Here is a 15,646-nt window from a genome sequence, read left to right as displayed (position 1 = left end):
AGCCCATGTGCCCTGCATTGGCACGTGGATTCTTTCCCAGTGAGCCACCAGAAAAGCCCCTGCTCTATTTTTTAAAGCTTCTATCAACCTCTCTTGAAATGCTTTCTGATTTTCATCTCACCCCTGTGGTACCACCTGCACTTTTTCATAATTGATAGGTTTAACTGCAAGTGTTTTCATAACTTCTGTTAAACAATCATGTAGCCATGGACCTGCCTCAGGGACAGTGGCAGTGCCCCCTGCCCCCCGCGTGGCCCTGTTGGGCTCGGGCAGCCCCTGGGTCAGCATGGACCCTAGCTGCCTGTGGGGGAGTAAAGTCTGCAAATCTCCCTTTGGATGAGATCAAAACATCTCATTAACTGGGTAAACTCCATCCTGGAAAGTTCAGGGTTCTCAGAAAAATGTATCAATTTATCTTCTGCTGACTTATGAACAAGGAGATGGACAAGGAGAAAGGTGGAGAAAGATGGACATGGAGAAAAGGGCTTCTCACAGAGGCGGAGCCATGGGGCAGTTGGTCCATAACTCACAGGCTGCAGGTGCTGTCTGGGCTGAGATTTGGCCCTTGGGTAACTCGGGGTACAGAGAAGGAGCTCCTGAATATAGTGGGCAGTCTCCCCACCCTTGGGTGCCCTTGACTCTGGGCTAGTGGCCTTGGCTGGAGCCCCGGCTGAGACAGTCCTTGCCATTCCCCTCCCTCGAGCAGTAGTTAGCTGTCCAGATGTTACGTTCCTGTGTCGCACTTCACTGTGCAGTTTAATCGGGACTTGTGCTTAAAGCTTTAGATGTTATCCCTTCCGAGTAGTCTCTCAGCCAGGTGTGAATGGCTGAGAAACTGTCCCAAAGGAATAATACAGAGTGTGTGTCCAGTGGCCTTGACAGAGAGCTTTCAGGAACTGGTCTGGCTGCAAATAGGAAGGAAAGGGTCAGGGGAGGAGGGTAAATCCTGGAAGTTGATTCCCTTCAGTATCCTTGTGCAGGATGTTGAGAATACCTCATAAGTGGCATTTATCCAGGCAGGACAGTCTTTTAAATGATGTCTTGTGTTTTTTTTTTTCCCTAGGACATATAACCCCCTAGTTATAGATTATGGGCAACTGATCTGCATCCAAAGATAGCTTACACTGCTGAGCTTCAGACCCAAGCCTAGAATATCTTCCTAACAACTCAATTAAACATTACAAGAATATGACAAAAGTACTATTTAAAAAGTGAATTTTAGACAGTAGATACTGATCTCAGCCAAACTAAAATTTAATATCTATTAAAACATAATTCCTTTCTTCTCAAATAATCCTCATTTGTCCCAAACGTAGCCAAGTTAAGATTAATTTGTTTGTAAAATGAGTCTGGTTAACTGATAACATAGGCTTGTAAAATTGGTCCAGGAAAGTGAGTGTCTTGATCACTAAAAATTGTACAAAGTACACCACAAGTGAAAAACACATTTCAAAAATATTAATTTATTTAATTTTGGCTGTGCTGGGTCTGCACTGCTGCTCGGACTCTCTATTTGCAGGAAGCAGGGGCTACTGTTTGCTGAGGTGCACTGGCTTCTCACTGAGGCGGCTTTTCTTTTGCAGAGCACGCACTCTAGGGGGTGTGGGCTTCAGTAGTTGTGGCTTCCAGGTTTTAGAGCACAGGCTCGGTAGTTGGCTCACATGGGCTTAGTTGCTCCACAGCATGTGGGATCTTCCCAGGTCAGGGATCGAACCCACGTCTCCTGCATTGATAAGGGAATTCTTTACTGCTGAGCCTCCAGGAAAGACCATGAGTTAATTTTCTTGCTGACAAACTTTACAACAAATATACTTACTGACTTTGAGTAAACCTGGGTACCATAAAAACATTGTGCTTAATAGCGATGTGTCTAAATGACATGTCTCTATTAAATAACAAGCAAACAACAAATTTTAATGCCAGATGTAAATTTCATACTAAATGTTTCTTGGGTCATACGAATCCAAAATCCATTTAGCTTAGTTTCTGTTATATTTAGAAATGTTTGGTTTGTAAGAACTTTTTTGAAAGACAGTTCAATAGAGCTCACCTACAAATTAACCTGAGCAATACATACATCCCAATAGAGATCTCACAGTTTCACTTTAAAACTTAGTCATAAAACAGGCATTGCAATGCAAAACTTACCAGCTTAGAGATATTTGAGAACTTCCCTGGTGGTCCAGTAACTAAGACTCAATGCTTCCAACGCAGTGGGCCCGGGTTCCATTCCTGGACGGGAAACTAAATCCCACTTGCCACAGCTAAGAGTCATTGCAGCCAAATAAATAATAAATAAGTATTTATTTTTTAAAAATACATAAATAACAGGTAGAATAACCTCAATTTATAGACTTAAGTTTTAACAGGGTTAGACTTAGAACATAGGAGAAAAATCCCCAAATTAAAAGAATGTCGATTTTCAGAACCTGTGAGCAGCACTCAGACAGTAAAATTTCTTCCTTCTCATATACCATCTACCCTGTCTCCTGCGCTAGCAACAAGACCCTTTCTGTGTCTCTAGAAATCTATACCATATTTCTGTGGCAGCCTGTGCTGACTGAAAAAAAAAAGAAAAGAAAAGATAGAACACTTGTGAGGCTTACAAGCAGAGGGGGAGAGGGTGCCGCCCAGAGTAATTAGTGGTCTACAGTTTTATAATAAAAGGAGAAGTGGGGAGGGGGAGAGTGTCCTTATCTCTCTCTTCTGCTTCTTCTTCTTGAGTTGTTCAGCAGCTCAAGTTGTGTCCAGCTCTTTGTGACCCCATGGACTGCAGCACACCAGGCTCCCCTGTCCTTCACCATCTCCCGGAGCTTGCTCAAACTCATGTCCATTGAGTCAGTGATGCCATCCAATCATCTCATCCTCTGCCCCCTTCTCGTCCTGCCTTCAATCCTTCCAAGCATCAGGGTCTTTTCTAATGAGTCACTTCTTTCCATCAGGTGGCCAAAATATTGAAGCTGAAGCTTCAGTCCTTCCAGTGAATATTCCAGGTTGATCTGTTTTAGGATTGACTGGTTTGATCTCCTTGCCATCCTAGGGACTCTCAAGAGTCTTCTCCAACACCATCACTCAAAAGCATCAATTCTTCAACACTCAGCCTTCTTTATGGCCCAACTCTCACATCTATACATGACTACTGGAAAAACCACAGCTTTGACTAGAAGGACCTTTGTGGGCCAAGTAATGTCTCTGCTTTTTAATATGCTGTCTAGGTTGGTCATACGTTTTCTTCCAAGGAGCAAGTGTCTTTTAATTTCATGGCTGCAGTCACCTTCTGCAGTGATTTTAGAGCCTAAGAAAATAAAGTCTCTCACTGTTTCCATTGTTTCCCCATCTATTTGCCATGAAGTAATGGGACTGGATGCTATGATCTTAGTTTTCTGAATGTTGAATTTTAAGCCAGCTTTTTCACTCTCCTCTTTCACTTCAGTTCCTCTTCACTTTCTGCCATAGGGGTGTTTCCATCTGCATATCTGAGGTTATTGATATTTCTCCCAGCAATCTTGATTCCAGCTGGTGCTTCATCCAGCCTGGCATTTTGCATGATGTACTCTGTAGCTAAGTTAAATAAGCAGAGTGACAATATACAGCCTTGATGTACTTCTTTGTACTCCATTCCCAATTTGGAACCAGTCCATTGTTCCATGTTTGGTTCTAACTGTTGCTTCTTGACCTGCATATAGGTTTCTCAGGAAGCAGGTAAGATGGTCTGGTATTCCTATCTCGTTAAGAATTTTCCAAAACTTGTTGTGATCCACATAGTAAAAAGGTCTAGCGTAGTCAGTGACACAGAAGTAGATGTTTTTCTGACATTCTCTTGCTTTGTGGATGTTAGAAATGTGATCTCTGGTTCCTCTGCCTTTTCTAATTCCAGCTTGAATGTCTGGAAGTTCCTGGTTCATGTACTGTTGAAGCCTAGCTTGGAGAATTTTGAGCATTACTTTGCTGGCATCAACACTATGAAAAGGCAAAAAGATACGACACTGAAAGATGAACTCCCCGGGTTGCTAGATGCCCAGTGTGCTGCTGGAGGAAAGCAGAGAAATAGCTCCACAATATGTGAAGAGGCTGAGCCAAAGCAAAAACAATGCCCAGTTAGGGATGTCTCTGGTGGTGAAAGTGAAGTCTGAAGCTGTAAAGAACAATATTGTGTAGGAACCTGGAATGTTATGTCCATGAATCAAGGTAAATTGGAAGTGGTCAAACAGGAGATGGCAAGGGTGAATATCAACTTTCTAGGAATCAGTGACCTAAGATGGACCAGAATGGGTGAATTTAATTCAGATGACCATTATATTTACTACTGTGGGCAAGAATCCCTTAGAAGAAATGGAATAGCTATCATAGTCAACAAAAGAGTCCAAAATGCAGTACTTGGATGCAATCTCAAAAACTACAGAAGGATCTCTGTTCATTTCCAAGGCAAACCATTCAATATCACAGTAATCCAAGTCTATGCCTCAGCCACTAATGCCAAAGAAACTGAAGTTGAACAGTTCTGTGAAGACTTACAGATTTCATAGAACTAATACCAAAAAAAAGATGTCCTTTTCATCATAGGGGACTGGAATGCAAAAGTAGGAAGTCAAGAGATACCTGGAGTAATAGGCAAGTTTGGCCTTGGAGTACAGAATGAAGCAGGGCAAAGCTAACGATTCTGTTAAGAGAATGCACTGGTCATAGCAAACGCCTGTCAACTACAAAGTGGTATTGACCAAGAGCAGTGCCAGTGACTGAACAACAAAGGCGTTTGCCATCTGCCTCTATGGAGAGTGAACCCCATGCTCCTATAGTTGTTGCCCTTCAACAGCTGTGGAGTGAGGCACTCCATGCTCCAGGGAATCTGGTGAGATGGGTCTTTAGACAATTGGATTTTAAAAAAAATGTTTTTAGGAACAGATTTTATGGTCTCTATCATTGCATCTCCTCCTATCTAGAGAAGCACTAAATCCCTTTATGATGACATCATATCCTCATGACTAACAAAAAACCTTTTGTAAAATAAGTGCTTCGTGGTATTGAACTTCCCATTCACCAAAACCTTGTATATTGCCTTTCCCCACTGCCGTTTGAAGCAGTCTCTCAGAGCTATCTGAGATGCTGCCTCCTGGGCTACAGTCCTCATTTTGCCCACATTTGTTTGGTGCCATCCTAAAATGTTCTCTCTAAGAAAGCAAAGGTTTTAGAAATAATCACTGGCATTTATGCTCACCAATCTATAAAATGCTAATATAAAAGTCAGTTCTTGGCAGTTAAGGTGTCCTCCCAGGAGAGGCAGCATGGCTCAAGCATTTGTGAACAGCAAGATCCAGTCTGGGAAGGTGGTTGTGTTCATCAACCCAACCTGCCCCTACTGCACAAGGACTCAGGAGCTCCTCAGTCAACTGCCCTTCAAACAAGGGCTTTTGGAATTTGTCGATATCACAGCCAGGGGCGACACCAATGAGATACAAGATTACTTGCAACAGCTCACTGGAGCCAGAACGGTACCTCAGGTCTTCATCGGTAAAGAGTGCACTTTTAGGTGGATGCACTGATCTAAAAATATTCACGAGAGAGGGGAACTGTTGACACGGATAAAGCAAATTAGAGCTCTGCAACAATTACAGAGCAGATCCAGGCTGATATCCCCCTTGAAAACTGGATGGCATTCCGATAATGACATCCTCCATTCCTGGAGGATGGACCTAGGGCAAATTTACCCAGTCACAGCAACTGTTTACTTAAAATTCGGAAATATGTTCACCTCAATAAAAAGGGACGGGCACTTTAGGAGGCCAAAAACAACTTCTTTTGACTCAGTATTAAAAATGGACCAACTTGCCAAAAAAAAAAAAAAAGGCAATTCTTGGTTGCTTAAGGAAAGTATGAAATGTGTTTTCAGTAAAGAAGGTATGAGGAATGAAATTGCATTTTGTGAAGGGAAAAGGAAGTAAGCCTGACTTACAGGTGGCTTTTTAGGATGGAAGAACAAAGTAATGGGTACGGAAAGTGATAAGGTTTGTGAAAAGTGAACCATGAGAAGTGAGTTTTGTACGTGGTTTAAAATAAGTGTAAAATAAATTGAATTAAGTTTGCCTTTTAAATAAAGTAAAATTTATTTAGCTTTGAATTTTGCTTTTCCATCTGTTGCAAAACTTGAATTTAGCTTTTCTGTCTGTTAAGATGACACCTTTTTTTCAGATGGTGAACTGCCTTTGATAACAGATTTAAATTTATTTATCTCTTAAACGATCTGTTCTGAAATGTTTTATTGTTAATTTAGCTATATGAAAAGCTATTGTTTCACAATGACCTATAATCCTATCTGACTGAGTGTGCTAAACCTTTTTGATATTTGTTGACAAAACTTCCTAAGTCATTGTAATGAAGAACTTGACTTCTAGCTAACTTTGGGATGCTTCAGAGGGCCCTGAAACACCCCAAAAAGAGATATTACACCAATTCGCCTTACGTTCTGTACAGAATGACATGGGAAGTATTGCCAAGTGAGGAATAAGTCTCGGGTTATATTGTATGGTGATGGACAGGGAGGCCTGGCGTGCTGCAGTTCATGGGGTCGCAAAGAGTTGGACACGACTGAGCGACTGAACTGAACTGAACTGATATTGTATGGTAAATGCTACTAATATAGATATCATAGAAACCATACGGCACTCCTATAATTCTGATATGTTTGGGTAAAATGTTATCAGGCATAATTCTAATTATTATCTCAAAATATTGTCATAGCACTAATTAAGTTTTGCAAGAATACTTGCTCTTCAAGAAGATGTACAGAAAGGACTTTTGGATAAATACCACTTTCTGAACTGGGTAAGGATTCTAGTGGAAAACCTGATGACTTCACAAAGCTTAACAGAAGGACTGATGGAAATGCTTATAACTTTTATGGTTTGTATCTGAAAAATTGCTGGTTAGAATAAGTGTTTTCCAGGTGTAAGGAAAAAAAAACCTTCCCCTGAAACTAATTATGACAGCAATTTGGGAAAATTATATTTTATACACAAATTGAAACATTTCTTTTTTCTATCTGAACCCTCTGGAATGCAAAAGTAGGAAGTCAAGAAACACCTGGAGTAACAAGCAAATTTGGCTTTTGAGTACAGAATGAAGCAGGGCAAAGGCTAACAGAGTTCTGCCAAGAGAACACACTGGTCATAGCAAACATCCTATTCCAACAAAACAAGAGAAGACTCTACACATGGACATCACCAGATGGTCAACACCGAAATCAGATTAATTATATCCTTTGCAGCCAGTGATGGAGAAGCTCTATACAGTCAACAAAAACAAGACCAGGAGCCAACTATGGATCAGATCATGAACTCCTTATTGCCAAATTCAGGTTGAAATTGAAGAAAGTAGGGAAAACCACTAGACCACTCAGGTATGACCTAAATCAAATCCCCTATGACTATACAGTAGAAGTGAGAAATAAATTTAAGGGGCTAGATCTGACAGACTGAGTGCCTGATGAACTATGGACGGGGGTTCATGACATTGTACAGGAGACAGGAATCAAGACCATCCCCAAGAAAAAGAAATGCAGAAAAGCAAAATGGCTGTCTGAGGAGGCCTTAGAAATAGCTGTGAAAAGAAGAGAAGCGAAAACCAAAGGAGAACAGGAAAGATATACCCATTTGAATGCAGAATTCCAAAGCATAGCAAGGAGAGATAAGAAAGCCTACTTCAGTGATCAGTGCAAAGAAATAGAGGAAAACAATAGAATGGGAAAGACTAGAGGTCTCTTCAAGAAAATTAGAGGTACCAAGGGAACATTTCATGCAAAGATGGGCTCAATAATGACTGGACTTGAAGCAGTTGATCAAATGTATAGCCCAATATGTGATCAGTGATCTTAATGATGTTACTCTAGATATAGGAGTAACTTCCCCTTCCAGATGTTCAAGCTGGGTTTAGAAAAGGCAGAGGAACTAGAGATCAAAATGCCAACATCTGCTAGATCATCAAAAAAGCAACTGTTCCAGAAAGACATCTACTTCTGCTTTATTGACTATGCCAAAGCCTTTGATTGTGTGGATCACAACAGATTGAGGAAAATTCTTAAAAAGATGGGAATACCAGATTACCTGACCTGCCTCCTGAGAAATCTGTATGCAGGTCAAGAAGCAACAGTTAGAACTGGACATGGAATAACAGACTGGTTCCAACCTGGGAAGGGAGTACATCAAGGCTGTGTATTGTCACCCTGCTTATTTAACTGATATGCAGAGTAAATCATGCAAAATGCAGGGCTGGGGGAAGCACAAGCTGGACCCAAGATTGCTGGGAGAAATATTAATAACCTCAGTTATGCAGATGACACCAGCCTTATGGCAGAAAGTGAAGAAGAACTAAAGAGACTTTTGATGAAAGTGAAAGAGGAGAGTTAAACGGCTGGCTTAAAGCTCAACATTCAGAAACTGAGGATCATGGCATCCAGACCCATCATTTCATGGCAAATAGTTGGGGAAACAATGGAAACAGTGAGAGACTTTTTTTGAGGGTGGAGGGCTCCAAAATCACTGCAGATGGTGATTGCAGCCATGAAATGAAAAGACACTTGCTCCTTGGAAGAAAAGCTGTGACCAACCTATACAGCATATTAGAAAGCAGAGACGTTACTTTATTTAAAAAGGTCCATGTAGTCAAAGTTATGGTTTTTCCAGTAGTCATGTATGGATGTGAGAGTTGGACTATAAAAAAGCTGAGCACTGAAGAATTGATGCTTTTGAACTGTAGTGTTGGACAAGACTCTCGAGAGTCCCTTGAGCTGTAAGGAGATCAAATCTGTCCATCCTAAAGGAAACCAGTCCTGAATATTTATTGGAAGGACTGATGCTGAAGCTGAAATTCCAATACTTTGGCCACCTTATGTGAAGAACTGACTCATTGGAAAAGGCCCTGATGTTGGGAAAGAATGAAGGTGGGAGGAGAAGGGGACGACAGAGGATGAGACGGTTGGATCGATCACCGACATGATAGACATGAGTTTGAGTAAGCTCTGGGAGTTGAGGATGGACAGGGAGGCCTAGTGTCCTGCAGTCCATGGGGTTGCAAAGTCGGACACGACTGAGTGACTGAATTGAACTGAGACATGGGAAGATGCAACAAGAAGGAATACTTTTCTGGACCATAACTAGAAGACAGGTCTGCAGAGATCTTTGACTATGGAGACCTAGTCCAGTAATAGTACATTGAGTGACCTGTCAGCAAAGCCTTCTTCAGAACTGGGAAGGAGCCTTCCCCGCAACGAGAGACAAAATGTTCATGAAATGCCCCCCAAAACATGATCGGATGTATGGCCACAAGAGGGCCATGTCAACTACAAATTGGCACTTACCAAGGGCATTGCCAATGAGTGAACAGCAAAGGCACTTACCCTCTGCCTCCACGGAGACTGAACCCCATTCTGCTAAAGCTGCTGACTTTCAACAGCCCTGGAGGGACTTCAGAGTGGAGCGAGGCACTCTGCTCCAGGGACTCTGGTAGGACTGGTCTGTAGATAGTTGGATGTTTTTAGGAACAGACTTTATGGTCTCAATCCTTGCACTTCCTCCTATCTAGAGAAGTACTAAATCCCTTCATGGTGACATCAGATCCTCATGGCTAACAAAAAAGCTTTTGTGAAATGAGTGCTTCATGGTATTGAACTTCCCCATCACCAAAACCTTATATATTGAACTTCCCCCACTGCTGCTTTGGAGCAGTCTCTCACAGTGCTCAGACTATTCTCCTGATATGACTGTTTAGCAAATATGACCCTACTTTGGAGGGCATTTCATGACCATTTGGTCCCACATTGCTGGGAAGGCTCATTCCCAGTTCTGAAGAAGGTTTTTGCTGAAACATCACTCAATGTGCTATTACTGGACTAGGTCTTAATAGTCAAAGATCTCTGGACACCTGTCAGAGCTGTCTGAGATGCTGCCTCCCTGGCTGCAGTCCTCATTTTCCCCAAATAAAACTTAACTTGCAACTCTCAAGTTGTACATCTTTTTTAGTTGACACACTCTCTTCTGACAACATGAGACGACTCTACACAAGGACATCACCAGATGCTCAATACTGAAATCAGATTGATTATGTTCCTTGCAGCTGAAGATGGGAGAGCTCTATACAGTCAGCAAAAACAAGACCAGGAGCTGACTGTGACTCAGATCATGAACTCCTTACTGCCAAATTCAGACTGAAATTGAAGAAAGTAGGGAAAACCACTAGACACCATTCAGGTATGACCTAAATCAAATCTCTTATGACTACATGGCGGAAGTGACAAATAGATTCAAGGGATTAGATCTGGTAGACAGAATGCCTGAAGAACCATGGACAGAGGTTCATGACATTGTACAGGTGGCAGTGATCAAGACCATCACAAGGAAAAAGGAATGCAAAAAGGCAAAATGGTTGTCTGAGGAGGCCTTACAAATAGCTGAGAAAAGAAGAGACATGAAAGGCAAAAGAGAAAAGGAAAGATAAACCCATTTGAATGAAATGTTCCAAAGAATAGCCAGGAGAAATAAGAAAGCCTTCTTAAGTGAACAATGCAAAGAAAGAGAGGAAAGCAATAGAATGGGAAAGACTAGACATCTCTTCAAGAAAATTAGAGGTACAGAGGACAGAAATGGCATGGACCTAACAGAAGCAGAAGAGATTAAGAAAAGGTGGCAAGAATACACAGAAGAACTATACAAAAAGGATCTTAATGAGCCAGGTAACCATGATGGTGTGATCACTCACCTAGAGACAGACATCTTGGAATGTGAAGTCAAGTGGGCTTTAGGAAGCATTACTGTGAACAAAGCTAGTGGAGGTGATGGAATTCCAGCTGAGCTATTTCAAATCCTCAAAGATGATGCTGTGAAAGTGCTGCACTCAATATGCCAGCAAATTTGGAAAACCCAGCAGTGGCCACAAGACTGGAAAATGTGAGTTTTCACTCCAATTCCAAAGAAAGACAATGCCAAAGAATGTTCAAACTACCACACAATTGCACTCATCTCACCCGCTAGCAAAGTTAAGTTCAAACATCTTGATTAGAAGTCAGCTTCCATCGTCAGCTCCTCCTCCTCATCAGGAGGGGGAATTTTCTTGTCCTTACACGGTCAAGCTTGGACTCTCATGGCTCAATGGAAATGCACAAAAATTTGGTAAATCATCTCAGGTTTCATCATAATGTCACCCTTTCCTTTTATTTCTGTTTTTAGTGCACACAAAGAAGCATGTCCTTGGGGGTCATTAACTTACTGAGCCCACTGGGAAGGATGTGGGGCTCATGCCATCGCTGTTTTATTGTTTGCAGGTCCCGTGCCTTTGCCACACAGTTTTGTTGCTGAGCAAACCTGCTTTCTTGAGTGATCCTTTAACTTACAGAGTCTCCCATACTTTTTTCTTTACTTACAATCCCCTAGTGGGATTAACTATTTAATCACCCACTCTGTCTCTTTTCTCTATCCTTATCCACTTGATTTACTTTAGTCTACTTGCCAGTTTGGACGACCCAGGTTCCTGTGTAGGGTCCCCATGTGGGGAGGTCTGACAGCAGTCTTTATTTTTTAGCATGAATCATGCAAGTTTGAGGGGTTTGCTGGATGATCTTCCACAGGTTAGGCTCCATTATGAGCTTGTGAATCCATTGTGGCATCTCTCCTGGTGTGGGTGCTGTTACAGTGGGGTGTGGCACGGTGTGCAAGAGGGCCTCAGTAGTCAGGACAGCTCCACATGCACACATCTCCCCCGGGTGTGGTGTGGTCCAGAGTGAATCCTCACTCCTTTTCTGGATACACCACCTGGTATTTTGACAAGTTGATCTGCAGTGAGCCTCTCATGGCTTGAGAATCGCCTGCCTTTGCTGCCTGCCTTTGCAGCTTGGTCAGGTGAGAGACGTACACAGTGGTGGGTTGCCCCAGGGTGAACTGCTAGGTTTCCTGAAGTCTGGCACAAGGAGTTGCCACAGCTCGAAGGCTAGGGGGCCACCCTGAACACTCTGTTTTAGTTGAGAAGTAATAGTGGGCCGAGGGATGTTCCCCAGAGCTTGAATTAATATGTGAGACTCAGGCCTTGTCCCTCAGGGACCTACAGTGTGCAAGGTTTAAGTCTGCTAGTTCCAAAGCTGGAGCCAAGACTAACCTTGTTTTTATCATTTCCCAGGCTGTTTGGTGCTCTTTTGTCAAAGTAAGAGCTCAAGATATGTTCTTTTAAAGCCTGAATTCGAGATCCTAATTCGACAGAATCCTGCCTTTCCCAGAAGCCCCTCAGCTCTGTGTGTCTTGGGTGTTCCCAAGCTGGCAGTTACCTATTTTCTGTCAGGCAGAGGATGAAACCCAGGTACGTGACTTGTTACTTACATACTTGAGCCTTCTGGGAGCCGTTCCACCCACAATTGGCCGAGTTCAGGGTTTTTATGGTATTTTTTAGACACTTTGCTTGTTGAGAGCAAGTCATCCACACACATTGGAGTAAGAGCCTGAGCCAACATTTCCCCAAACAAGGTAGGGGAAATCTTCAGTCCCTGAGGCAACGCTGTCCAGCAGTACTGCTGGACTCCCTGTGTTTCTGGGTCCTGCCACCAGAAAGCAGACAGCTGCAGTGGTTCTTCTGCAGTAGGAATGCAGGGAAAAGTGTGCTTCAAGTCCAGAACTGAGAACCAGCAGTATTGTCCCACAGTAGTTGTGAGCAGAACATATATGGATTACTTACTACAGGCTGCCAATCTTGGGCTGTCTCACAAATGGCCCTCACGTCTTGGACAATGATTCATACACTACTGAGTTCGGCTCTTTGGGAGGATAGGAGTTTGATATAGGAATCTACAAGGTTTAATTAGTCCCAGTTAAGCCAACTTTTCAAGAATTGTCTGAATTATCTTTGGGGTCTCTTGCTTCAGAAGGTATTGTTTTAAATTAGGTGTCCCAGTGTCCCCTTTTTTGTTTTATTTTGGCTGTCCCGCACAGTTTGCAGGATCCTAAGTTCCCTCACCAGGAACTGAACCCGGGCCACTGCAGCAAAAGTGCCAACTTGTAACCACTGACCCACCAGGGAATCCCTCCAGTGTCCCTAATAACAGGATTTGTATTGGCCGCGTGTTTGTCGGCCTTCCCTGCGGTGCTGTCAGTCCACACTTCCTGCCTTACCTTTTTATATACCTGGGGAGGGGGAATCAGTCTCCTTCAGAGTGTCCACAAATGTCATCTGCCTGCTTACCAGGTGCCCTGACAGGATGCAGAGGTCAAGCTGTTCTGGTGAAAAAATCATTTGTGCATTTAATTTACAGAAGAGGGATTGGACATGTTGCCATATATAAGAAACTGTGTTTCAGGTTGAGGTCCCCTCATTGGCATTGCAGGGGTTGTAAGAAAGAACAGCTTTGCACTTCTCCAGAAACTCCTGTGACCAGGATGGACTGAGTCGTTCTCTGCGCCATCTTGCTATCTACCAGAGTATGCTGCACTGTAGCTATCAGAAGGTCAGTCAGCTTGTCCCCACTGTCACAGGTACCCGGGGCTCCCAGGGCATCATCAGAGTGTTCATCTCTTTCTACTGCAGTGACAGGCTCCTGTCTGTTACTGCTTTCCTTCTTACTCCTTAGCCAAAGACAGTCTGTTTTCCAGTGCCTTCCTTACACTAAGCGTGTTGTTCCCTCCCCCACGGTGGCTCACCTGTCCTCAGGTTACTCGTGCTCTGGGAATCCACTGCTGCCACTAGGTAATGTGGCTTTCAGTCTTGCATCTTCTTGCTTCTTTTGTTGTCCCCTGTTGTTGAACACTTTTAAAGCAACATCTGCCAGTTGAGAAGGGGTCATTCCAAGTGGACCATCTAACTTCTGTGATTTTCTTATGTCTGGGGAGCTTTGTCCAATAAAGGTTATGTTTACCATTCTTATTATTTTCAGAGGCCTCAGGGTTTGCTTCAGAGTAGTGCCTATAAGTATGATAAATTCTTTCTAGAAACTCTGATGGATCGTCATTGGGTTTTTGGTGTATCTCTTGAATTTATCTAAGCTCTTTTGCCTGGGTACTCTTTTTCAAAGACCTGCTCAGATACACTTACTGTAATGCTCTCGGTTTAGTTCAGTCTCTCAGTCATGTCCCACTGTCTGCGACCCCATGGACTACAGCATGCCAGGCTTCCCAGTCAGTCACCAACTCCCGGAGCTTACTCACATTCATGTCCATTGAGTCAGTGATGACATCCAACTATCTCATCCTCTGTCGGCCCCTTCTCCTCCCACCTTCAATCTTTCCCAGCATCAGGGTCTTTTCCAATGAGTCAGTTCTTTGCATCAGGTGGCCAAAGCATTGGAGTTTCAGCTTCAGCATCAGTCCTTCCAATGAAAACCCGGGACTGATTTCCTTTAGGATGGACTGGTTGGATCTCCTTGCAGTCCAAGGGACTCTCAAGAGTCATCTCCAACATCACAGTTCAAAAGCATCAATTCTTCAGCACTCAGCTTTCTTTACAGTCCAACTCTCACATCCATACATGACTACTGGAACAACCATAGCCTTGACTAGATGGACCTTTGTCGGCAAAGTATGTCTCTGCTTTATATTATGTTGTCTAGGTTGGTCATAACTTTTCTTCCAAGGAGCAAGTGTCTTTTAATTTCATGGCTGCCGTCACCATCTTCAGTGATTTTGGAGCCCCCAAAATAGTGTCTCACTGTTTCCATTGTTTCCCCAAGTATTTGCCAAAGTGATGGGACAGAATGCCATGATCTTAGTTTTCTAAACGTTGAGTTTAAGTCAACTTTTTCACTCTCCTCTTTCACGTTCATCTAGAGACTCTTTAGTTCTTTACTTTATGCCATAAGGGTGGTGTCATCTGCATGTCTGAGGTTACTGATATTTCTCCTGGCAATCTTGATTGCAGCTTGTGTTTCATCCAGCCCGGCATTTCGAATGATGTACCCTGCATATAAGTTAGATAAGCAGGGTGACAATATACAGCCTTGACGTACTCCTTTTCCTATTTGGAACCAGTCTGTTCTTCCATGTCCATTTCTAACTGTTGCTTCCTGACCTACATACAGATTTCTCAGGAGGCATGTCAGGTGGTCTGGTATTCCCATCTCTTGAAGAATTTTTCATAGTTTGTTGTGATCCACACAGTCAAAGGCTATTCAATGAAGCAGAAGTAGATGGGAGGACTATTCTATTTAAGGGGCAGGGTTTCTGGGAATTGGGCCTCTGCCTGCCTTTGGCCTTTTATGGTTATCCTGTGAACTATCATTGTGCCTGTGCGTGTGTCGTTTAGGTGATGTGTTACAGTGAGAGTGTAATGAGGCTTAAGGTCAACTGGAAGTAGACTCTTCCGCCATCTTGTGCCTAGTTTTTGCCATATCCTTTTTTTCTCAATGACTGTGGCATCCTGTCCTCCCACTTCTTTTAATGGCTGTGTCCTGCCCCCTTCCTTCTCTCTCATTGTGATCCTTTAGAATATTGAGAATGTTGTCTTCTAAGGAGTGATGTGGCTTGGTGCCAGAGGAAGAAAAATTGATCTTTATGGTTGAACACGTTCTTCCATCGAGGTCTGGTTAACAGAGGGCTCATGCGAGAGGAGGGAGGGGGCCAAAATGGGCAGAGGAAAAGTTTGCATTTAATTTTCCTGTCTTGCCTTAAACTGTTGAGTTTTTATTTCA

The 15,646-nt window shown here is 42.9% G+C and overlaps 1 pseudogene; it reads left to right on the top strand.

The window, feature by feature from the left end:
* Nucleotides 1-5,282: 5,282 nt before the first annotated feature.
* Nucleotides 5,283-15,646, top strand: part of LOC114117788 (glutaredoxin-1-like) — a 35,298-nt pseudogene continuing 24,934 nt past the window's right edge.

This window comes from Ovis aries, chromosome 14 (assembly GCF_016772045.2).
Source record: "Ovis aries strain OAR_USU_Benz2616 breed Rambouillet chromosome 14, ARS-UI_Ramb_v3.0, whole genome shotgun sequence".
Taxonomy (NCBI): Eukaryota; Metazoa; Chordata; class Mammalia; order Artiodactyla; family Bovidae; genus Ovis; species Ovis aries.
The sequence above is the reverse complement of the archived record's forward strand: the minus strand, read 5'-3'. Positions and strand labels throughout refer to the sequence as shown.